The sequence below is a fragment of the Antechinus flavipes genome, chromosome 2 (assembly GCF_016432865.1).
Source record: "Antechinus flavipes isolate AdamAnt ecotype Samford, QLD, Australia chromosome 2, AdamAnt_v2, whole genome shotgun sequence".
Lineage (NCBI taxonomy): Eukaryota > Metazoa > Chordata > Mammalia > Dasyuromorphia > Dasyuridae > Antechinus > Antechinus flavipes.
The window spans coordinates 354205986-354231829 of NC_067399.1; positions in this window are offsets into that span (position 1 = coordinate 354205986).

Here is a 25844-nt window from a genome sequence, read left to right on the forward strand (position 1 = left end):
AATCATACTTATTTGCCTTTTTTGTGTTTCAGCTTTTTGGCGTGTTTGAGAGCAGTTTTTATTTTACTCATTTCTGAATAAAGTTTTACAGAAATACCTCATGCCTTTCCATTGTTGAATGTCCTTTTTTCTTTGATTAGGCTCAGATTCACAGTGTATGTCATTTTGGACTGATACTTAAGCACCTTTGCTTCATAGGATCATTTGTTCCATTTTTTCCCATGATAGCTTGTGGACAAAAAAACCTAATATTATCAAATTTTCCTTTTGACAGAAAGTCATTCTACTAGCTTCTCATGGTTTCTGACCGACAGAACTACAGACTCCCCTTTGATCTGGGATGTCTACCTTGGATACTCCTCTGCAAACCTCAGCTTAGACTAGAATGTAGAGTTGAGACCCAACTCTGCTCCTAGGATCTGAGTGCTTCTGCTTTTTGAACCTGCTAATATCTTGATTAGGCTTGCAAAGTCACTCTGGAGCACAGGTACCCTTCTCAGTCTGCCTTGTATCTATGTATCATTTTACCTATTAGGTCTCTAAAATTGTGAATTGGTACTTGTTCCCATCATAATGTACTAGTGTGTGTCTGGAACCTCCTCTGGTCCAGGTACACAGCTTCTCCCTGTGCTAGAATGTTCCTGCAGACAAGAGACTGCTCTTGTCTCTAGTGTCTGCAGATCTCTTTGTCTCTTTATACTCACCTGGGCTGGAAAAATGATTCACTGATTTTTCCTTTGATTTCCCCATCAAGATTCAGTTTGGTGAATTTTCTTGTTTTGTTTAGAGAAATTTGGGGATGGGAGGAACTTGCTATTCTGGTTCCTCTTTCATCTTGGCTGTTTCCCATCACAGAAATTAGAACTGGAAAAGACCTCAAAGACCATCTAGTTCAAGTCCAAGCCCCTCATTTTACAGATGAAGAAGTTGAGTTCCAGAGAAGTTAAATTTCTTGGCTTAATGACATACAGGTAGTGATAAGAGTTAAGAGGTCAAGAATGCAGTCTTCCATAAAGAATTCAAGGACCCAAACCCATCTTTCATTCAAGGGGCAAAAAGCTGTATGATGATGCTTAGTAAGCAGGCAATTTTTTTTTTCTCTGAGGCTAATGAAGTTAAGTGACTTGCCCAGGGTCACATAGCTAGGAAATGTTAAGGGTCTGAGATCAGATTTGAACTCAGGTCTTCCTGACTTCAGGGCTCGTGCTCTATCGACTGCACCACCTAGCCACAAATTTTAAAAGAACTTGCCATTAAAAAGGAAAAAGTTCCCTAGTGAAACTTGCAATTAACAAGGGGGAGGGTAGTAAAGGAATGACTTTGGGAGCTGACATCTCTAACTTGACCTCCTGTTGGTATGTAGAAAATTCAAGAAGGACTTACTTTGGGGCAAGATAATGTTGTCACTGCTTCTCTCTATGGCCCTAGACACTGGGTTGCTAGCTGGGTCCTTGGCCTTTTGCTGGGGTCTTATTCACTCCATCATTAGTATCAAACTCAGGACTTGAACTCAGTCCTTGGCCTCCAAATCCAGCTGTGAGCTTTCCATTGTACCAGTTACATTCAACCAGTTCCAAATCTACCTAATTGTACAACTTTCTAGTCCACATTCCACTATCTTACCCACAAAGATAGACTGTCACATCTTCTTTTGAAATCTAGGTACACTGTGAATACTGTCCCTTGATCAGCCAGTAAAGTTACTCTATTCAAAAAGGGGAATGAAAATTAGTAGTAGTATTATTGATGAAACTTTTGCCTTTATAACTCTCCACAAATCATCTCTGGTAATATATTATAGAATTTTGTCACTAATCAAGATTGTAGTTCTTGTTCTGAGGCACATTCTCCCTCACCTCCCCATGAGATAGTTAGAGATAAACACATTTGACTGAGAGGATAAGCCCTTGTTTTCTTTCTATTTGTAGTAGTAAAGTAGTGTTGCCATTCTTTCATTAGTGTCTGCTGTGTCCTGTTCAAAATATTGTCAGGTTCCAGCCAAATCTGTATCCTCTGAATACAGAGGTTGAGCTCTTTCTTCAAGGTTGTTGGGGGAGTTACTCTGTTCTGTGAGCTTTCAGAGCCCTTGGAGCTTGCAGACTGACAAATGCCTTCTTAGTAGGATCTACCCTTCCAAGGGGACTTCACTCACCTCAGGCTTCCTCTTTGGTTTTTTAGTGCCTGCATGAGTGCCCTGAAGCTTTCTGGCTAGAGCCCTCAGATCTTCCAGTCCTCTAGCTTTCAAGAGACTACTAGACTGCCCTGGGATCTTTTGCCTGGCAGTGGAGAGAGGCTGTGGGAGCTGGATAACATTTCAGAATTAAGCTTGCCTTACCACACATACCGTGTTTCCCCAATAATAAGACACTGTCTTATTAAATTTTTTTGGACAGAAAAACACCAGAGGGCTTATTTTCAGGGGAGGGCTTATTTTAATGAACATTGACAGCAATTTTAATAAAGAGGTAAATGTGAACAAAAAAAAGTACCTTTATTCAATAATGATCATGTCATCTTCTTCAACAACATTATCATAAGTGTCCATACCCTGAATTCCATCTTGGATATCTTGCGCCTCTATTTCCTTCAGAAGAAGTGGACCCAATCTGTCATGTCCAGCAATATAGCTCTCTTTAAATGAACATGTCTTGTCCAGGTAACCTGCTCGTAGTGCCTTGGTGACACAGCTGTCAGTAATTTTATCCCATGACTTCTTCACCCAAGTCACAACTTCTTGCAGACAGAGCTTCACAAAGTTTCCACGCTGATTTCTTTCCATTCTATTTTCAATATTTTCAATGTAGTCATTGACTTCCATGTGCAATGGTCCTTGAATGGCTTGTTTATTGCAATATCAAGGGTCTGGAGATAGGCAGTCATTCCTGCAGGAATCATTACTTGATCTATTCTTCTCTCTGCAAGGAAGTTCTTCATTTCTTTAGCGCGGTGAGTGCTGGCTGAGTTCTTCTTTTATTCTCCATCATGCCCCTTTTATCCTCCCTCATGCCCCCTCACTCCCGCTTACATACCGGGCTTTTATGTTGTCCTGCCTCAGCTCTCCTCCGCGGCACTGCTCTCAATGGCGCCAGCAAGCAAATCACTGGGGAAGAACAGGATGACGCACTCACTGCTGCAGCTCTGATTGGATGCAGCTCGGAGCGCAGTGTGCGTTTCATGGGGTGGGGGGAGGGGACGTTACATACAGAGGGTACTGTAATGTAGCGTGTAGCGCAGGGGATCATCTTCACTACAGTAGCAATCTCAATAGGGCTTATTTTCAGGGGAGGGCTTATTTTAAAGGAATCTTACACAGTAAGGGGAGGGCTTATTTTCAGGATAGGTCTTATTATCAGGGAAACACGGTAGCTCCTCTGAGTGTATTCTCTTCTTGTATCTGCAGGCAGTCAACTACCCTACATGAAGATGATGTGGGTGTGGTCCCTTTAAGAATTGATTATATCTTTCTTTCTGATTCCCAACCCCTCCTAGTTGATGTAATTATCAATCAAGGACCTTTTGATTCACAAATCCTTGTCCCTTTGAATTCCAGTAGTAGATCCGGACTTGTCCCAGCCCCACCTGGATCTGAGCCAACTTGGGGCTATACCCACAAGCCTCTCTAACTAAATCTCCCATTATAAAAGGGCCAAATTGGGACCCACTCTTTGCAGAGGTCCCAAACATACCAGCCTTACTCCTAGCATGTCAGGATCCTCTGTCCACTAGAACTCTGTGTTTGGTGCCCTTCTTATCTCTACCTTTACCTTTTTCCTTAACTATACTTTAACCTTACTTCCAAACCCCATAATAAACCTCTTTTATCAATCTAACTTTTCGGGTTAATAAATCCCTTTATTGGGAACCCTTGTGTCGCTACTAGACTTCATTTAACTCAGTATCCTTGTGCTGAATCCAATGGGCTTGCAGGGGAACTCTATTTGACTCCCTGTACTCTGGACCTGCTACTAGATCTCAATTAAACCCTAATTTCATTTAGGTACTCCATATCTAGACCTCATCATTTATCTAGACCTCATCAAAGACACTTTAACTGTAGTTTCTCTCTTTATTTCATCATTATTTGAGGTTCTGCTTTGTTTCCTTCTGGAGTACAATAGAAGCACTGGGCTGTTCTTTTTCCATTTACTTTATTATCCTTATTTGAATTCAGTCACCTTTTATGTTATTCAGTGGTTTCAATCCTTCCTGACTCTTCATGATTCCATTTCTGGTTTTCTTGGCAAAGATACTGGGGTGGTTTGCTATTTTCTTCTCCGGGGCAAACAGGAGTTAAGCTACTTGCCAAGGTCACAAAACTAGGCAATTTCTGAGGCTGGATTTGAACTTAGGTTTTCCTGACTATGAGTCCAGGGCTCTCTCCACAGTGTCACCTCATTACCTACAATAGTCTTTTTTGTTTGTTTGTTTTCTACAATAGTCTTTTAACTTATTTATGCCTCTTCTATTCCCAATACACACATATTGCTACTGACTTTATTTGCTAAATACATGTCATATTGATCATGTCATGAACCCGTTTTAATTTTTATTTAAAAACTCCTTAGTCTTTTGTTCAAAGTCCTAACCAATCTGTTTTTTCTAGCCTTTATTCTCATATTCTCATTCTATATAAAATCCTCTATTCAAGCTAAAATAATCTACATGACAGTCTCTAAACAACTGTCTTTTTTTCCTGCTTTGCACCCTTCCTCAGTTTCCCTTAGTAAAATATCTTTTCCAATCTCTTTGCCTGTTTAATTGCTATATGTCCTTCAAAGCTGTACTTAAACTTTATGTCCTATATATAACTTCTTTCTTCTTTGCTCACCCCTACTCGATAGAAGTGATCTCTTCCTCTTCTGAGCTGTAACATCATCTGCTGTCTGTAAATCATTCATTTGGCATAAAACATTATGAGAAGTTCCCTTTGCATATATATTACTTCTCTCTTCAACTGAACAGTTCCTTGTACGCAAGGACAAATGCCTTCCCCAATGCCTTCTTTATAGTAATAGCAGGAGCTTAATAAATATTTGTTGACTGACACTGGAAAACTAGTTATAAGCAGACCAAGCAAGATTTTCCAGTTTGTTGAGGTTTCACCAGATGACTATTTTGGCTATCATTTCACCAGTTTATTATCTTGTTTCTTTTTCTTCATATCATTTAAACATATACATATTACTCTATTTTGAATTTTTTCATTTAAATATTTCAGTAAAAGATTAACTAAATGCCATCATCATATGAAAATGATTTTTACTTATTTCTTCTCAATAGTATGCTACCATATTAAGTAGTCTAGGAAAAAAATTGATTTTATGCTTTTAGGATATAGGGCTCATGGAAACATGAACATCATTTGCTTCAAGATGAAAGAATAAGTTGTTTTTTTTTAATCAAAGCACTTAAAAATTTTTTTTTTTAATTCTTAGAAACTAACCTTTGGAATAAAACTTATAAGTAGGTTTTTTTTTTTTGTTGTTGTTGTTGTTGTTGTTGTTGTTGTTGTTGTTGTTGTTGTTGAGGCATTTGGGGTTAAATGACTTGCCCAGGGTCACATAACTAGGAAGTATTAAGTGTCTGAGGTCACATTTGAACTCAAGTCTTCCTGACTTCAAGGCTGGTGCTCTATCCACTGCGCCACTTAGCTGCCCATTATAAGTAGTTTTGTAATTGAATGGATCACAGTAGTATAATGGTATTATAAAATTTTCATTGATGTAATTTTAGTTGTTTTAGTTTCTGAATAAGAATGATTTTCTAACTTTTCTGTGTAAACATTGAATTTGACTCATCCACTCCTCCAGCATTATGAGTAATCAATGTTCACCTATGGCTGTAGTGAGTCCTAGCATAGTAACAACATGCCTGGGCAGATCTGTTTGTACCATGGAACTTCCTAGTATGGAAAGAACCAATATCTCTTACTAAAATCCTAGATACATTGCTTTTCAAGAAAATCCTTTCCATCATAGTTACTACCTTCCCTTCTTTCCCCAAATTAGTATCAAAACTCTTAGATGATTTCAGTACTTTCAATGCTCTATAGTTTATTTGAGGCAGTGTTCTTTCAGGCAAAGAAGATAATAATTCCTTTATGATTTAGGAAAAAAGTATGTCTTCAGGAGTTTTTGAGGCCAATAAATAAATTATCCTCTGGTAATAAGCTTTTAACTAAACTAAACTGATTCTTTAACAAAACCGTTCCATTGCTTGGCCTAGGTCTTAAATCAATGAGTACTCTAAAAATTGTAAAGTGTTTTGGCACACTTAATCTTATTTATCCACATAATAGTCATAGTCAGTAAACACTGTACTAAATACTGTGGGATACAAATAAGAAAAGAAAAAGTTCTTGGCCCTTGAAGGACTTAAAATCTAAAGAGAAGACAATACACCAAAAGAAACTGAAAGAATGGGGATAGACAGTGCCTGAAAATTTCTAGTACTGGGTTCGGATGTTAGTGGACTGGAAACTAGAGCAATTGATGGGAAGTGAAGTTAGCTGGAAAAGTTCAAGATTTCTCTAATGGAAGGCCTTGGGAAGAGTTCATTGCTGTGTCCTCTAGCCCTCTGTCAAATAACTGAGACATCTGAGAGTGTTGAGGAGGTATTGAGTATTAAAGCTGAATCAGTATTTTTTTTCCTCTGAGGCAATTGGGGTCACACAGCTAGGAAGTGTTAAGTATCTGAGGTCAGATTCAAATTCCTGATTTCAGGGCTGGTTCTCTATCCACTGTGCCACCTAGCTGTTCCCATGAATCTGTCTGAATGATGATATTTCAAATGATGAGTTTATCTTGGGGGGAGACATAGTATTTGTAGAGTCCAAACCAAGCAGAATAGCTGATGGAAATGAAGTTTCACAATTCTCCCATGGGATAGGTTTTCTAGCTATTTTTAGCTCATCTTTACAGATGAGGAAACCGAGGCTCAGAAAAGTTGATACTTGGTCATGGTCACATAACTAATAAGTGCAAAGGCTAAAATTTTAATTCAAGTCTAGCATTCTTTTCATTGCATCAAAGGTGTCAGACATGTGGCCAAGGAGATGCATTGCAATCTTCAATACTTCCAAGTGAAGTGGGAACCAGATTATAATGTAACTAGAAATATTTAATACAACAATAAAAATATAATAAAGCAAACAATATTAATTTCTGATTTTCTAAATCAATATTTGGCATGCAGGTATCCTTATGGATGTGTTAGTGATTCCTGTCTTTTTTTTCAGTCTGACATCACTGCTCTCTGTCATACAATTTTCAAAGCTTTGCTAGCCTGGTAGGACCAATAAGAAGTCTTCATTGAGCATAATTTTTGACATAATTTTCAAGAGCTCAGAGTTATCTCCATTCCATTTTAAGGCATTTCATTAGGATTTAGTGAAGGTAATAGGAGACTATACTGGAGGTAATGCAATGGCAAGGGCACCAAAGAATTGATTTATAAGGTACTTGCAAGAGAGGAAGACACTAAAGGTGTATTTATAGGAAATATCAGATTTTTAACAGATAACACAGCAAAAGGCTATCAAGAGGATGCTATCAATAAGTCCTTATGAGACTCATTTGTATATATATTGAGGGAATCCTTGATGAGGAAATGGGCAAGTCATATCCTGCAGTGAACCAAATCATCATGCAATTGAGTAAAAGACTAATGAAACACTTCTGTGTTACATACATAATAAGCAATAGGTTATCCTCTGGTAAACCTGGTAGATACTAGGCCCTATATATTTTGCCCTGATCAGACCTCATCAGCAGAAGTGTGCTCAGTTCATTTTAAAAGGACATTGATAAGCTGGAGAGAAAAGGAGATATATATTGCCCTAAGAGTAGGAAAACTAAAATGGTTCAGACCATTTCATTTGAGAATCAGTTGAAGTAACTGGGGCTGTTTAACTTAGAAAAGGAAAGACTCAAGAATAATATGATATGAAAAAATATTTGATCCAGTAGAATTAAACTCAGTCTTAAAAAGTGGTCTTTCAACATTTTGTCTCCTATCAATATGAAATAATTATAGAATATATTTGGGAGGAACTTCAGCAGCAATCTACAACTACCCATACTGTAAAGAAGATGTCTCCAAGAAATATGTGACAAATGATCATCCAGTTTCTATTTGAAGATGTCTAAGGAAGGAGGCCCAACCATCTCTCAGATCAGCTCATTCCATTCTCAGGTAGCTTCAATGTTAAGGAATTTTTTCCTGCTATGAAGCCAAAATTCACTCTCTGCAACATTCATCCATTACTTCTGTTTCTCAAATTTACTTTAGTTCTTCTTCCATTTGCTAGCCCTTCATTTGAAGGCTGCTATCATATTATTCTTGAGTCTTTCCTTTTCTAAGTTAAACAGCCCGAGTTACTTCAACTGATTCTCAAATGAAATGGTCTGAACTATTTTAGTTTTTCTAATCTTAGGGCAATATATATTTCCTTTTCTCCCCAGCTTATCAATGTCCTTTTAAAATGAACTGAGCACACTTCTGCTGATGAGGTCTGATCAGGGCAAAATATATAGGGCCTATCATCTACTTGTTCCTGTAAGCTATGCCTCTCTTACTGCAGTCTAAGATTGCATTAGCCTTTTGACTGCCAAAACATCCTGCTGAGTCATTACAGCTTCCAGTTGAATCTCCATATCATTTCCAGATAAACTGATGTCTAACCATGCTTCCCTTATCCTGCCTTATTGAGGCAGGATTTTTTTTTACTCAATCATAAAATAACATATTTATTCCTACTGAAAATCATCTTACTATATTTAATCCAAATATAGCTCAGTGTTCTTTATAGTGGGGAATAAGGTCTCTTGGTAAAACTCTGGCCTTATCCCAGTGAGGACATGGATGGACCCTGAGAGGATTATAACAACAAGTAGTATTAGTCAGAGTTAAATGAACCACACTGATTCCATCTTGTGACTCAACTTTGGAATTGGATCAATTCCTTTTTTATCCATTTATGGATCTAAACTAATTAATTGTGGGAATTGTAAGAAAATTTTATTGCATTGCTTGAACCTAGTCCTGGATGACTAGCCTGCTGTTTAGAGACTCTTAATCAAGGATCTAGGTTCTGATGCTCAGAAACCTGGTTAGAACTGAAATTTGATACAAGGAATTTTCTCACAATTATACATTTTAAGCAACTCATGTTTATATGAAAATTGGTCCCATTATGGTTAATCAATTATTGTTTCCATGTTCCTTTGATTGAATACAAATACTTAAGGATAGTGGGACCTCACCTTTTCTGAATTGTACTTATTTGCTCTTTCCCCTCCCAACTTTGAAAGTCCCTAATCTTTCCTTTAATTAGAAATTAGTTGTTCTACTTTTGTATTCTGGTTAAATGTTTTCTTTTAATTGGTCTTATTTGATTACTGGTTTTTAATGTATAAAAATCTTTCTCTCCCTATACTTAGGATCCAAAACCAAAGCTGGCATAGCTAGTCAGCTTTGCTGACATAGCCATTCTTGGGACTTGTCTCCAGTAGAACTACAGCTATCTTTATTCCTCAACCCTCCTCCATTCCACCTGCTTCCTTTGTTTTGTAAGCTCTCAATCTTTTATCTTCTGAAGCTTGTGCCTTAGGGCTCCCAGGAAATCATAACAGCAGCTGCATAGGTACATAGGAATTCTACCAGAATCCCTTCCTTGCAAACATGGCTGTTTGGGATGGGGACAGTAAAACAAACAGAACAGCAACCATGAATGGGCTGCAAATTAGATCCTTGTTTTCATTACATTATCCATTCATTATGTGTTGAATATAGCACCATCTTTCTAGTACCGGGTTCATAGTGACAATGGTGTTCACCACTGTGTTGGAGGTAATGCAATATAGAATATAAAGTTGAAGAAGGCTCTCCTGTGGATGATGAGATCCTCCAAATGATATTATTTATGGATATCCCTGGGCTAGTATATTAAATATTAGATCATTGTTAAATATAGCACCATCTTTCTAGTACCTAAGGTTTTCACAATTGGCATAATGTTTAACTTCTTACAATTAGCTGCTAAATCTTGTTATTTCTACTTCTAAATCTCTTATTTATCTCCTTCACTGTACTTGTATAACCACCATTCCAGTTCAGACCCTTATCACCTCTTACCTGGATTGCAATTGCCCTCTAATTTGTATCCCTGTCTCAAATCTCTTCTCTCTCCAATTCATGTTCCAGATAGTTTCAAAGGCTTTATATTCTTAAAAAAAAATTTTTTTTAAATAGCCTTTTATTTACAAGTTATATGTATGGGTAATTTTACAGCATTGACAATTGCCAAACCTTTTGTTCCAATTTTTCCCTTTCTTCCCCCTACCCCCTCCCCTGGATGGCAGGATGACCAGTAGATGTTAAATAAATTAAAATATAAATTAGATACACAATAAATATACATGATCAAACTGTTATTTTGCTGTACAAAAAGAATCAGACTCTGAAATATTGTACAATTAGCCTGTGAAGAAAATCCAAAATGCAGGCGGGCAAAAATATAGGGATTGGGAATTCAATGTAATGGTTCTTAGTCATCTCCCCAGAGTTCTTTTGCTGGGCATAGATGGTTCAGTTCATTACTGCTCCATTGGAACTGATTTGGTTCATCTCATTGCTGAGGATGGCCAGGTCCATCAGAATTGATCATCATATAGTATTGTTGTTGAAGTATATAATGATCTCCTGGCCCTGCTCGTTTCACTCAGCACCAGTTCGTGTAAGTCTCTCCAGGCCTTTCTGAAATCATCCTGTTGGTCATTTCTTACCGAACAATAATATTCCATAATATTCATATACCACAATTTATTCAGCCATGCTACAATTGATGGGCATCTACTCAGTTTCCAGTTTCTGGTCACTACAAAGAGGGCTGCCACAAACATTCGTGCATATACAGCTCCCTTTCCCTTCTTTATGAAATCTTTGGGATATAGCAAAGGCTTTATATTCAAGTATAGATCTAATGTGTCATGTCCATGGCTCCATGCCGACTCTAGGAGCAAATCTTATTTCATCTTCATCCCATCACTTTTACATTTTTATTTTTGTGTAAATTTTATAAAGTACATAAATATTAGTAGAATATCTGTATAGAATATCTGTACATAATTTATAAATTAATATATATGTATTTATTAGAGGAGTTTGATTTTAAAAAATCCTTTTTATTGCTGAGTTGTATAATCAAAAAAGTTTGGATATCACTGATTTTGCCCATAAAGAACTTTTTTGGATTCTATTTCAGTCTAATAGGTACTAGTTTTTCCTAAAAGACAACAAAGCTGTCCCTGGAGCTTGACTGACCTTTGCCTTCCTTGTCTTGATTTCCTGGTCACTTGGACTTTGATAGATTTCAGACCATTTGAGTCACCATACTTTGCTCTTCTGATTAGATGAGTTTCCACATGGAGATGAAGGGAGATTGCTAAGTTCCACCATATTCTAGTTGCATATCCTTGCTTTGTTAGAGCATTTGTTAACTGTTCAATGACTTGTAAATATCTCATTTTATCTCAAGTCAAATCTGAACTCCTTGGATCCTTGTGATGCAGTTAGTGTCAGTGTAAAGAATTGCAGTGTAAGAATCCCCTTCTGGTCCACAAAGGTTCAACATGAAAGAATTCACGAACCTGAAATATTAGTGGCAAAAAAAAGAAAGTTTTATTGTTGGCACTGCAAAAGTCAGTTTTGCTAGGAAGACTGACTTCTGAGTGACAAGGTCCTGGCAGAAAAATAAAGGTCCTAGCAGAGAAATACTGACAGAGAAATAAAAAAGAGTTTTCGCTGAGAAGAGAATGTCTTCACAATGGGCAGGACTCCTGGCAAGCAGCTATGCCAGGAAGAGGACAAGGCATAATCCTACTTCAGACATTATGCAAGGTATGAGTTTAAAATTGCCTTTTTTTTTTTTTTTAATAAGAAATCAATCGAATGAGATTCCTTCAATGTTGTCATTGCCCCCAGGCCTAGATTTCCAGTTGTTGAATGAGATCATTTAAGTTTTAGTTAAGTAGGAGTAGTCCTGGACTAATTTTCAACTCAATAGAGGGTGCAACTAGTCACCACCAAGATAACAGAATGAAGCCACTTTATCTTGATTCTCTGAGCCTCTCCCAGAGGAGAGTTTCTCAAGAGTTTACCCTATGGCTTCCCCTCCAAAGTCAGAGAGGACAATTTTAGAGTTCCCCTCATCACTAGCATAGACCCACCTCTAATAATGCCTTTATCCAAGTCATTGATAAAAGTGTTAAATAACTCAAGGCCAAGCATAAATCCTAGGAACACTCTGCTGGAGGCTTCCTGATACATTGATATTGAATCACTAACCATTTTTCTCTAAGTGTGGCTATTCAATCTTTTTGGAACCCATCTAACTAAATTATGATTTAGTCACCATTTCTCCATCTTCTCCATGAGAATTATATGAGATATTCAAATATTTTGCTAAAATTTACAGGTAAACTATTATCTATAATCTTTCATGTGCTTCATTTACTAAGATTATCAAAGAAAGGAAACTAGATTCATCATTTTTAACTAAGCCATGATGACTTTTTTGTAATCTTTGCTTTCTTTTCTGCATGTTCCCCAATATCTCTTACTGAAAAAAGGCATTCAAAAGGGCCTTTAAAAATTAAGAAACCTGACAATCACATTCAATGATCATCTATTCATAAATATCAGATGTGATATAAAATAAGCACATGTATTTTGACAATGGTGTTCACCACTGTGTTGGAGGTGCCAGTATAGAATATAAAGTTGAAGAAGGATCTCCTGTGGATGATGAGATCCTCCAAATGATATTATTTATGGATATCCCTGGGCTAGTGTATTAAATATTAGATCATTGCCTACTGGAAGAAAGCTCTAAATCCTCAGAAAATTTTAGCCTTATCATCTGTAATGGGCTGAGGCTTGAGTTGATGCACTGAGGTCCCAAACACATGAGGCTAAATAGTAATTGGACCATACTCTATTAATATATAAGCTTGGAGAAAGAGTAGCCCCTGCCCACTCTTTGTGCAAGTCCTGATGTGTTGTATAGGAAATGATGATTTTGGTGGGTGGAGGCAGAGGAGTGGAAAAGAGAGACTTTTTGCATTGCCATTGCAACGGTTTGCTCAGCTCAGACCTCTCTCTCTTTTCTGTTTGTTTCTCTTCTTCTTTTTGCTTTTGCTTTTGCAACAACCTTTCTGTTTGTTTCTCTTCTTTTTGCTTTTTGCTTTTGCTTTTGCTGAGGCAGTTGGGGTTAAGTGACTTGCCCATAGTCACACAACCAGGAATTGTTAAGTGTCTGAGGCTGGATTTGAACTCAGGTCCTCCTGACTTCAGGGCTGGTGCTCTACCCACTGAGCCATCTTTCCTGAGCAAACAGTTGCAATGGCAATGCAAAAAGTCTCTCTTTCCCTTCTTTTTCCACTCCCCTGCCTCCACCCACCAAAATCGTCATTTCCTATACAACACATCAGGACTTGCACAAAGAGTGGGCGGGGGCCATTCTTTCTCCAAGCTTATATATTAATAGAGTATGGTCCAATTACTATTTGGCCTCATGTGCTTGGGACCTCAGTGCATCAACTCAAGCCTCAGCCCATTACATCTCCCACTTTCTTTTGTTTTAGAACACAGGTGATCATGACATCCCTGACTCCTCAGGGAGGTCAGAGCCCCCAAGGGGAGGTGATCACACCCTCCCTGACTTCTCAGGAAAAGAGGTGAAAGCACCAAAAAGGAGGTGATCACGACCCCCCCCCGACTTCTCAAAAAAGGAGGTGAAAGCACTAAAAAGGAGATAATCACACCCTCCCTGACATCTCAGGAAGGGAGATGAAAAGCACCAAAGGGAAGTGGGTTTTGCTAGCAGGTTTCTGGGCTGAAGGGTCTTATGATGCACAAACCCATCAGCATGGGAAGTATTACACAAGCACATAGCAACAACGCAGAGGCTATTAGTGATGACTCTCCCCACAGTTAGTGCAGGCTTGATGTGGTGTAACAAACATGAATTATACACCCAAGTAACGGTATAACAAACAATATAAATCAACATTGTGTTGTAAAAGATTGCCAGAAGTCCTAGAAGGAGAGTATGTAAATAGCAGTCAACACATACACCTTCTTCAGCAGCCAAGAGATAGTCCAAAACCAATCTATTGTCCATTGCTTCACATATCAGGGAATCCAATCATCCTCCCAAGTTGTTGAAGTCCAGCAAAAGTCTTTTTATGTCCTAGGGAATCCAATGATTGCAGCAGATTTTGAAGTCCTGTAACAGTCTTATCATTTCTCAGAAAATCCAATGATTCCTGAGGGCTTTCAAGTCTCATGTCTCAAAGAATCCGATGATTCCTGAGGGATTTAAAGTCCTACAACAATCTAATGTCTCAGAGAATCCAATTATTTCTGAGGGTTTTGAAGTCCAATGATTTTCTATGTCCATGAGTCAAACGCCATAACTGCCACACTCTTTCAATGGTGAGCACAATCAGCAACAGAACCACCTGATGTTTCTTGGGTCTTCTCCTTCGTTTCAAGGGTCTGCTCCGTCTCTCTGCGATGGACAAGGTGAATACGGCTCGTTGGCACCCATCTGATTCCTTCTCCACCTGTAGAGATACAAGCAAACCCTCTCCCCCAAGCAGTTAGCCTATCTGGTCCCTTCCATTCACCACTTTCTGGGTCTCTCCACATCACCTGGCGATTATCTAAAGATAGTGGAGCTGCTCGCACTGGACATTGCCCTTCCGGTGGGTTATAAAATCTGTCTGCTGGGGCCAGTGCATCTTTGTCAAAAATCAAGAAGTTAATAGTATGAAGAGCTAGATTTAGAAGTTCTCTAGGGTTACCTGTGGCTCCCCCTTTCTTTTGTTTTTGGAGCAGCGTCTTAATGTCTCTGTTTCTCCTCTCTACTATTGCCTGTCCTTGAGGATTAAAGGGTATGCCAGTGGTGTGTAAAATCTTATACTGTGCACAAAAGTGTGCAAAATGTTTGGAGGTGTATGCAGGACCATTATCTGTTTTTTATTGCTTGTGGCACACCCGTAATGGCAAATGCTTGCGTGAGGAATTCAGTGACCACTTGGGCTGTCTCTTTTGCTGCTGGTATGGCAAAAGTGAATTCTGAAAAGGTGTCTACCACAACATGGATAAAAAGACAGACGACAGAAAGATTTATAATGGGTCACATCCATTTGCCAGATTTCATTGGGTCTCAAACCATGAGGGTTCTTCCCTGGAGGCAGTGTAGGAGCGTGGAAAGGAAGGCAAGCTGTACAGCTTTTTACTATGCTCCTAGCTTCCTCTTTTATAATCCCAAATTGTAAATGCAAAGCTCGAGCAGCCTGATGGTATTTAGAATGGGATTCCTGGGCCTCCTGAAATAAAGGCGTACTGGCTAACATAGTTAAAAGGCTATCTGCCTTTGAATTCCCATCAAAAATAGGGCCTGGGAGTCCACTATGTGAGTGGACATGCAAGATATAAATCTTACCTGGATGTTTTCTCACTTGCTCCTGAAGTTCCTTAAAGAGCTGATATATATTAGAAGCTGCAAATTTTATTTGGGCTGTGGCAATTCTTTGTACCACACCTACTGAATAGGCTGAATCAGATATTATATTTATGTCGTCTGAGTAATAAGTGAGAGCTAACATGATCGCATATAATTCGTTCTGCTGAGTGGACTGAAAAGGAGTTCTGACTACTCTCTTTATAGTTAAGTCATGAGAGTATACAGCACAAATATTGTGTTTGGACGCATCTATAAAGATAGTTGGTCCTTTAAGAGGAACTTTAGAAACTTTTTCTTCAAGAATCCATCGCCAATTATGTAAAAGTCTGGTTATCTTTAATGGAGACCCATGTGTAAAATTTGGAGCCATGGCTAATAAAATTTGCCACTCTGGGATGGTCTCACAACACACATTAATTTGTGTATTGGTGTAAAAGGTGTCTTGCCCCAGATAATTGTAGTGCTCGCTTAATGGCCTTTAACAAAATTCTAGCCACAAGCACTGGGTAAGGAGTAAGGCTTTGTTCTGGTTGTGCTGGGAGGTTCACCCACTCTATCACACTGTCTCCTTGATGAAGGGCTGCTGTGGGTGCCTCTTGTGTGGCAAAAACTGATATTTCCAGGGGTTTTTGAGTGACTCTTTCAACCACATTGGATAAAGCCAGTTCAACTTCTCTCAAAGCCTCTTGAGCTTCTTTTGTAAGCTGGCGTGGTGAATTTAAAGCACTGTCTCCCCTTAAAATATCATATAATGGTTGTAACTGATAGGTAGTCAAGCCTAACACTGGTCGCATCCATTGGATATCTCCTATCAATTTCTGAAAATCATTTAAGGTGTTTAGCTTCTCTGTTCTTAAGGACAGTTTTTGTACTATAAGCACCTTAGGGTATACTTCATATCCTAAATATTGAAAAGGAGCATGTCTTTGAATTTTCTCTTCAGCTATGTATAATTTGTAGTATCTTAGTGTTTCTATGGTCTTTTGTAGACATGCTTCTAGCATTTGTTGCTCAGGTGCACATCCCAATATATTATCCATATAATGTAATAGCATAACTTTTGGAAATGCTTTTCTTATTGGAGCAAGAGTAGCAGCAACATACATTTGACACATAGTGGGGTTGTTTTTCATTCCCTGTGGCAAAACTGTCCATTCGTATCTTTTATAAGGCTCAGCTAAGTTAACGCTGGGCACTGAAAAGGCAAATCTTTTCATATCCTCCTTATCCAGAGGGATAGAATAGAAACAATCCTTAATATCGATGACCCAAAGAGGCCACTCTCTAGGCAATTGAGTAGGAGATGGAAGTCCAGGCTGAAGAGTTCCCATAGTTTCCATCTGTTCATTCACTTTTCTTAAATCAGTGAGCATCCTCCATTTTCCCGATTTCTTTTTTATAACGAACACTGGGGAAGTCCAAGGACTTAGAGAAGGTTGTAAATGCCCTTGTTCAAGCTGCTCCTGTACTATATCTAATAAGGCCTGAATTTTGTCGCTACTTAAGGGCCACTGTTCTATCCACACTGGTGTATCAGTTTTCCATTGGATAGGAACAGGTGAAAGTGTTGGCAGGCCTTCAACAGCAGCCCTGCTTAAAAAACTGAAGTACTCATTTTTAACCCTAATTGTTGTAAAACGTCTCTTCCCCACAGATTGATGGGTATTTTTTCAACTATAAAAGGAGTAAAAACTCCTGTTTTGCCTTCAAAAGTCCATCTCATAGGGGCAGCACTAATTTCAGCTGCTATTGATCCTCCAACTCCAGACATATAGGTGTCTGCTTTAATCTTTGGCCAGTGACTGGGCCAACTGGCACCTCTAATAACTGTACGATCTGCACCTGTGTCTACCAATCCTTCCAATGGTAGGCCATTTATATAGATGTTACAGCTGCTGTCCAGTATATTTCTGGATTTTGTGGTTTGGAGCCAGAATCTGGGTGACTATCACCAGGTTGCTTATTAGGATTCTGTATGAGTAAACCTGATGCTACTACTTCTCCTGGGTGATAAGTCACACATTGTCTACCTGTATTAATGACTGGGATATTATCTACACATTCCCCAGTTTCCCACATCAGTGTGTGGATGGACACTGTTTTGTACGTACAAAAAGGAGGTGAAATGGTCAAGCCTACTGTGCTTGGAGGTAAGGGATCCATAGGCTGGAGAGGAACAGATTTCACCTCTCCAGGGGATATCTCAGTTGTCCCAGCTGCATACAGCTCTATTCTCCCCAATTTTAATTCCTTTCTGCCATCAGGTTGCTTCCTGGCTGGTTTACTGTGTAATCCCCTTCTCCCATCATATGGCTTCCTGGCTGATTGGTCATGTCTGGGTACTGGACTTCTAAGCACTCTCTGAGTGCACCATTGGCTGCCATCATGCCCCAAGTGTTTTTTGCCTTGGGCCCTGGAGCTGGGCCCCTCATCCCGTTTCCCTGAATCTGTCTACATTCTGAGGCCCAATGGAATCCTCTATTGCATTTTGGACATGGGGTATTGGGTCTTGTTCTCCCACCCTGTTTTCCCATTCTATCTCTATACCAACATTGAGCTTTCAGATGTCCTACTTTTCCACACTGAAAGCATCTATGAGTCTCTCTGGAAGTCCCTTTCCAGGAGGGATTCTGTCTTCCCATGTTTGGATTTTGGGAAGTCTGCATCATAGCCTGGCTATAAAAGGCACCTGTGCCCACTGTGGCACAGCGTCTTATGAGCTCCTCTAAAGGAGCATTCTTGTGCAGTCCTAGTATAATTCTTCTGCAAACCTCATTAGCATTTTCCTTAGCAAGTTGCCTTATCAAAATGTCTGTTATTGCATTTTCTCCATTTGTTCTTGTGATAGCTGTCTGCAAACATCCCACAAAGTCAGCAAAGGGTTCATTTGGCCCTTGTGTTATTTTTGTGAAGGCCCCACCCTTTTCATCTTTATTGTGGAGAGAAGCCCACGCTTTGATAGCATTAGCAGCAATTTGCTGATATGCTGCTACAGAATAATTAATTTGTACTGCGACATCTGCATAAGGACCTACAATCATCCACAGAGAAAAGTTCAAATTGATGAAAAATGTATCTTGACCAGATTATGACATGCAGTTAAAAGAACAGACTACAAAGTTTGTAGTTTATATATGCACACATACACACATATGTATATATATATATATATATATATATATATATATATATATATATATATGAAGTTTATATTCATATTATATTCATATAATAGATAGCACAAATAGTACTAATATTGCATGTACATAATGCTTTAAGATTTCCAAATTGCCTTACCAACATTAGCTTGTGAATTGAGTTCAGACTTGAACAAGAGGTAGAATGGGCTAAATTTCTTACAATAAATTACAATGATCTTCTGATGATCCCAAACTTCTCTCAGAAACAAAGGCAAATCATGAAACTCAATAATATTTGAAGAAGTGAAAATTAATACTACTCAGAGGCCATCAGAAAGAAGCAATGTGATTGATGTGAATAGGATGTAACAAATAACCAAAAACAAAGTTTGAAGAAGAATAAGAATTCAAGAATACCTTGAAGAATAAAGTTATCAGAGAAATGTTTGGGAAATTATAGGAAAAAAAGATGGATGGTCAAGTAGTATAGGCAAAGGAATGATTGACAGGTTGAGTGTTTTAATGATATTCTTAAGATCTCAGGGGAGAAAGTTAGGAGACTTCTGCATGATGGGTGAGAGTAAATTATTAAGAATAACTTGGGATAGATAGGTCTTGTGATCCACATAACTGGAGCTCTATGAGGTGAAAGGTTCATTTGAGTATTTAAGAATGTGAGATTGGTGTCCAAAAGGGCAGTATAGCATAGTAGTGATGTGTTGGAGTTCTTGTTCTTCTTTAAAATATATAATAAGATGAGATGGTTCTCTCTGGGGGAGAGAGCAGGTTTCTCGGGGGATGTTTTCTTGAAGGCAGCCTTAGTATCAATTCAGATCAATAATTACCCCAAATGCAGCCAGCTGGTAAAAATACAAACATTTATTTTCTCCTTCCAAAGTAGCCTGGTTAGTTGAGGCCTCTCTCTCTGCTTGGTTCCAAGAGCTCCCTCCGAATGTCTCCAAATCCAAAGGTTTTGTCCTTCAGCCTCTGCCTCTGTTTTCTTCAGCCTCCAGAGCCAGCATCAAGTTGAATCTGTCTTGCCTCTGAGAGAGCCTTCTCAATCTTCACTGAGCTCTCGACTCGTAGCTTCTTCCTCTGAAAACTCTTCCACCACCAACCAGCCAAGTGGAAAATATTCTCTTGAATCACTCTTCACTGGCATATATATGTCTCTTCTGAGAGAATGGGATTATTGGTTTTCTCCCATAGTGCTCTCTGGCCCTAAGAGCTTTAAGGGAGGTGTGAATTCAGATATCTAAACCCTGAAATTTCCCAAACGTATGAACTCCAAGGAGTAAAGGTACAAACAGAAGCATTGTATCAATTAGTTCTACTTAGTACCTTGTTTCAGGTTCTGGCCCAAAACATCTTTTTGTAAGAGCAGATCAATAATCTATCAACTCTAATGAGTTAGCAGTTTGTAAAGATTCCAACATCTCCCCCTTTCTTTTGTTTTAGAACATAGGGTGGTCATGACCTCCCTGACTTCTTAAGGAGGTGAGAACCTCCCAAAAAAGGTGATCACGACTTCCTTGACACCTCAGGAAGGGAGATGAAAACACCAAAGGAAATAGGAGGTCAAATCAGATTAGCGGGTTTCTGAAGGGGCTCACTTGAAACAGGTTCACACAAATCCATCAATATGGGCCAGAACTTTGAAAAAGATATACATGGTATACATAAATCCATCAATATGGGAGGCATTACACATAATTTACATAAGCACATAGCAATATAACACAGGCTAGTAATAATGTAACAAATAACATGAATCAACATGAAAATTTAAATACTGCAATAGTCTCATCAACAATTTTTCAATGATTTTTGCAATTACATAAAACACATAAGCACATAACAATATAACACAGGCTAGTAATAATGTAACAAATAACATGAGTCAACTTGAAAATTTATACATGTTCATAAGTCCTAGAAATAGTCCAAAAGGATTCCATTGTCCATTAGTTCATGTGCCAGGAATCCAATAATTCCTGTAAGCTCTGAAGTACTTCAATAGTCTCATCAACAATTTTTCATCTCAAGGAATCCAATGATTCTTGCTGGTTTTTCAAGAACTAAAACAGTCTCATCTTGTGTTAGGAAATCCAATGATTTCTGAAGATTTTTAAAGTCCTTTTAACAGTCTCATTGTCAGCCATGCTCTTTCAGTGTCAGATGCTTCTTAAATCTCCTTTGTTTTGAAGTTTTTCTCTTTTTCTATTTCATCTCAGGAAATCCAATGATTGTTGCTGGTTTTTCAAGAACTGAAAGCTGAAGATTTTAAAATTCTTTTGACAGTCTCATACTCAGCCATCTGATTCCTTCTCCACCTGTGGAAATATGAGCAGATCCTCTTCCCCAAACAGTTAACCTATCTAATTCCCTTCTATTTACCAAATTTGGGATTTCTCCTCATTATCTGGTAATTACATTGGAGCTGTTTGCACTGGACACTGCCCAGTTGGGTTAAAAAATCTATATTCTCCCCAACTGTAATCCTGATTGCTTTTCTGTTGGGTGATGACATCAGAGTCCTGAATTTCTAAAGTCTCTCTGGGTGTAACCTCAGCTGCTATCATGCTCCACCTGTCCTTTGATTGAGACTTTGGAGCTGGGCCCTGCCTCTCATTTCTCTGGGTCATCCTACATTCAGAGGCCCAGTGAAAGCCTCAGTTACATTTTGGACATGGGGTTTTGGGTTTTATTCTCTCACCCTGTCTTCTCATTGTATCTCTGTTTCTACATTGGGCTCTTAGATGTCAACTTTTCCACATCGACGAGTTTCTCTAGAATTCCTTTGCCCAGAAGGACCTTGTCTTTCCATGTTCATCATGGTTTGGGCATATTTCCTCCTTCCAAAGTAACCTAGTTAGTTGAGGCCTCTCTCTCTTCTTGGTTCCAAGAGCTCCCTCTGAATGTCTCCAAATCCAAAGGTTTTGTCCTTCAGCCTCTGCCTCTGCTTTCTTCAGCCTCCAGCCAGCACAAAGATGGAATGAATCTCTTGTCTCCTTCACTTGGGGCTCGGCTAGCTTTCTGGCGAGTCTTTCAGACCAGCTTGGTCTCAGTGGGGGAAGTGCAGGAGCCCAGCCACCACAGAGAGCCTTCTCAATCTCCCGCTCAACTCTCGACTTGTAGCTTCTTCCTCTCAAAACTCTTCTTCTGCCACCAGCCAGCCAAGTAGAAAATATTCGAATGAATCACTTTTCACTGGCATATATATGACTCTTCTGAGAGAATGGGATTATGGGTTTTCTCCCATAGTGCTCTCTGGCCCTAAGAGCTTTAAGGGAGGTATGAATTCAGATATCTCATACTAAACCCTGAAATTTCCCAAACATGAACTCCAAGGAGTAAAGGTGCAAACACAAGCATTGTATCAATTAGTTCTACTTAGTACCTTGTTTCAGGTTCTGGCCCAAAACATCTTTTTGTAAGAGCAGATCAATAATCTATCAACTCTAATGAGTTAGCAGTTTGTAAAGATTCCAACATCTCCCCCTTTCTTTTGTTTTAGAACATAGGGTGGTCATGACCTCCCTGACTTCTTAAGGAGGTGAGAACCTCCCAAAAAAGGTGATCACGACTTCCTTGACACCTCAGGAAGGGAGATGAAAACACCAAAGGAAATAGGAGGTCAAATCAGATTAGCGGGTTTCTGAAGGGGCTCACTTGAAACAGGTTCACACAAATCCATCAATATGGGCCAGAACTTTGAAAAAGATATACATGGTATACATAAATCCATCAATATGGGAGGCATTACACATAATTTACATAAGCACATAGCAATATAACACAGGCTAGTAATAATGTAACAAATAACATGAATCAACATGAAAATTTAAATACTGCAATAGTCTCATCAACAATTTTTCAATGATTTTTGCAATTACATAAAACACATAAGCACATAACAATATAACACAGGCTAGTAATAATGTAACAAATAACATGAGTCAACTTGAAAATTTATACATGTTCATAAGTCCTAGAAATAGTCCAAAAGGATTCCATTGTCCATTAGTTCATGTGCCAGGAATCCAATAATTCCTGTAAGCTCTGAAGTACTTCAATAGTCTCATCAACAATTTTTCATCTCAAGGAATCCAATGATTCTTGCTGGTTTTTCAAGAACTAAAACAGTCTCATCTTGTGTTAGGAAATCCAATGATTTCTGAAGATTTTTAAAGTCCTTTTAACAGTCTCATTGTCAGCCATGCTCTTTCAGTGTCAGATGCTTCTTAAATCTCCTTTGTTTTGAAGTTTTTCTCTTTTTCTATTTCATCTCAGGAAATCCAATGATTGTTGCTGGTTTTTCAAGAACTGAAAGCTGAAGATTTTAAAATTCTTTTGACAGTCTCATACTCAGCCATCTGATTCCTTCTCCACCTGTGGAAATATGAGCAGATCCTCTTCCCCAAACAGTTAACCTATCTAATTCCCTTCTATTTACCAAATTTGGGATTTCTCCTCATTATCTGGTAATTACATTGGAGCTGTTTGCACTGGACACTGCCCAGTTGGGTTAAAAAATCTATATTCTCCCCAACTGTAATCCTGATTGCTTTTCTGTTGGGTGATGACATCAGAGTCCTGAATTTCTAAAGTCTCTCTGGGTGTAACCTCAGCTGCTATCATGCTCCACCTGTCCTTTGATTGAGACTTTGGAGCTGGGCCCTGCCTCTCATTTCTCTGGGTCATCCTACATTCAGAGGCCCAGTGAAAGCCTCAGTTACATTTTGGACATGGGGTTTTGGGTTTTATTCTCTCACCCTGTCTTCTCATTGTATCTCTGTTTCTACATTGGGCTCTTAGATGTCAACTTTTCCACATCGACGAGTTTCTCTAGAATTCCTTTGCCCAGAAGGACCTTGTCTTTCCATGTTCATCATGGTTTGGGCATATTTCCTCCTTCCAAAGTAACCTAGTTAGTTGAGGCCTCTCTCTCTTCTTGGTTCCAAGAGCTCCCTCTGAATGTCTCCAAATCCAAAGGTTTTGTCCTTCAGCCTCTGCCTCTGCTTTCTTCAGCCTCCAGCCAGCACAAAGATGGAATGAATCTCTTGTCTCCTTCACTTGGGGCTCGGCTAGCTTTCTGGCGAGTCTTTCAGACCAGCTTGGTCTCAGTGGGGGAAGTGCAGGAGCCCAGCCACCACAGAGAGCCTTCTCAATCTCCCGCTCAACTCTCGACTTGTAGCTTCTTCCTCTCAAAACTCTTCTTCTGCCACCAGCCAGCCAAGTAGAAAATATTCGAATGAATCACTTTTCACTGGCATATATATGACTCTTCTGAGAGAATGGGATTATGGGTTTTCTCCCATAGTGCTCTCTGGCCCTAAGAGCTTTAAGGGAGGTATGAATTCAGATATCTCATACTAAACCCTGAAATTTCCCAAACATGAACTCCAAGGAGTAAAGGTGCAAACACAAGCATTGTATCAATTAGTTCTACTTAGTACCTTGTTTCAGGTTCTGGCCCAAAACATCTTTTTGTAAGAACAGATCAATAATCTATCAACTCTAATGAGTTAGCAGTTTGTAAAGATTCCAACAGTGATGGACTTGGGAACCAAGAAAACTGGGTTCATATTCTGGCTATGACACTGAATAGTCATGTGAACTAGAGTATCTCATTTTTTCTGAACATGAGTTTTTTCATCAACAAAACATTGATAATAATAGTTGCACTAACTATCTTGTGGGATTGTGATAATCAAAGTGCTCTGAAAGCTGTAAAGCAAATCATACACATGAGCCATTACTTTTGTCGATAGAAATAGCATTGGCCTGAGAGTCAGGAGATTTGGGATATCGGTCTGGTTCTCCCAATAATTTTCTACGTGGTATCATATCTCTCTGGGCTTCAGTTTCCTTATGGTAAAATGAGGGGGAAGTGCATTACATACATGTCCCTATGAGCTTTAAAATTCTGCCATTTTATAAGATTAAATTTAGCCTTTGGGACAAGACTTATGTTCCTGATGGGTGGTATTAAAAATTCTCTGATGAAAAGGATTAATAACTTACCATATATAAAAATCATTTGAATTATTTTTAAAATTTAAATTTCCTTAAGCACAGTCAGCTTCTATAAAATAATAATTTTATACTATTATGGGCACAATTAGATGGAAGCTTGTGGGTGAATAAACAAACTTTTCATCTTATTAATTAAGCATTCATTGAGTATCTCTTACAGTTTTCTCAAGTGCTATTTAGTACGAATGAGTAGTATTTTGAAAAGAGAAATCTGGGTGCTTAGTATGAAAGAAGCAAGCTGGCTTTTCCATTACCTTTGCTTTAAAAAGTTCTTAACCTTCTTTGTGTCATGCACCCTCTTGGCAGTCTGGTGAATTCTAGGAATTTACAAAAATTCTAAAACAGAAGAACTGTAAACAATGAAAATTTCTCAAATGAAATTTTCTCTTCAATTTTAATATTAAAATTAAAAGTTAGAGTAATTGTTAGTGATTTTTTTGCAAGGTCACATTTATTTTTTAATCTTGTCATAAAATCTCCTAAATTTCCTGGATTGAATGACTTTCAGATAAATTGTCCAAATGGTCTCTTTCTCCCCTTTTCATTCTTTATTGATAGAAATACAATATACCCCAAACTTTTCAATAACTTTGAATAACATAATTTTATTTTGTTTTTGCTTTTCTTCAACCTTGACTCTTTCCTGCTGTTTCACTCTACACCAAACTTGCATCCCCAGAGAGCTAATTATAACTCTATTTTAGTGCTTGATTACAATGAAAATCTATTGTCAAAAGCAGTTCATTTCAGAATAGAAATTTCAGTGCTGATTAAGCATTATTTTTGACAGCTTCATGGTTCAAAGTGAAAGCATAAGTGGTCTGGCCAAGTCGATTTTAGGGAAAATACTGGATTAATAGGTGTTTAATAAATGTTTGATGAGGAAATAAACTGGTGTAAGAGTTAGGTTTAGCACTTCAACCTCTTACTAGCTGTGTGACCCTAGATAAGCCCTTTCACTTCTGTTGGTTTTAGTTTATTCATCTGTAAAACAAGTTTAATAATAGCATTTTTTCCCCTCCATTAGATTTTGAATTCTTTGGGCAGAGGGCAAAGACTCAATTTTGTCTCTTTTTATATGCCTAGCACTTAACATAATGCCTGGCACATAGTTGGTATATAATAAATGCTTA